A 276-nucleotide genomic window follows, 5' to 3' on the forward strand; every position below is an offset into this window, starting at 1 on the left:
CAAATCCTAACAAAAATATTCACGTACAATTTTTTTTTATAAACATTTGAAGTTAAAATTTTAACGAAATAACATATGTTATACATAATATATATTAATATATTATGTTTAAACGAATAATAGCCATGTTAATTTATTTAGTTGTAGTTCAAAAAAATTATTCAGAGGGACTTGAAACTTTTCTTCATCAATGTAAGTACTTACATTGTTATTTTCGACTTACAACTAAATTTTCAAAATATCTTGATTTTATATTATTACATACCCCATACAATG

Source organism: Acyrthosiphon pisum, chromosome A3 (genome assembly GCF_005508785.2).
Source record: "Acyrthosiphon pisum isolate AL4f chromosome A3, pea_aphid_22Mar2018_4r6ur, whole genome shotgun sequence".
Taxonomy (NCBI): domain Eukaryota; kingdom Metazoa; phylum Arthropoda; class Insecta; order Hemiptera; family Aphididae; genus Acyrthosiphon; species Acyrthosiphon pisum.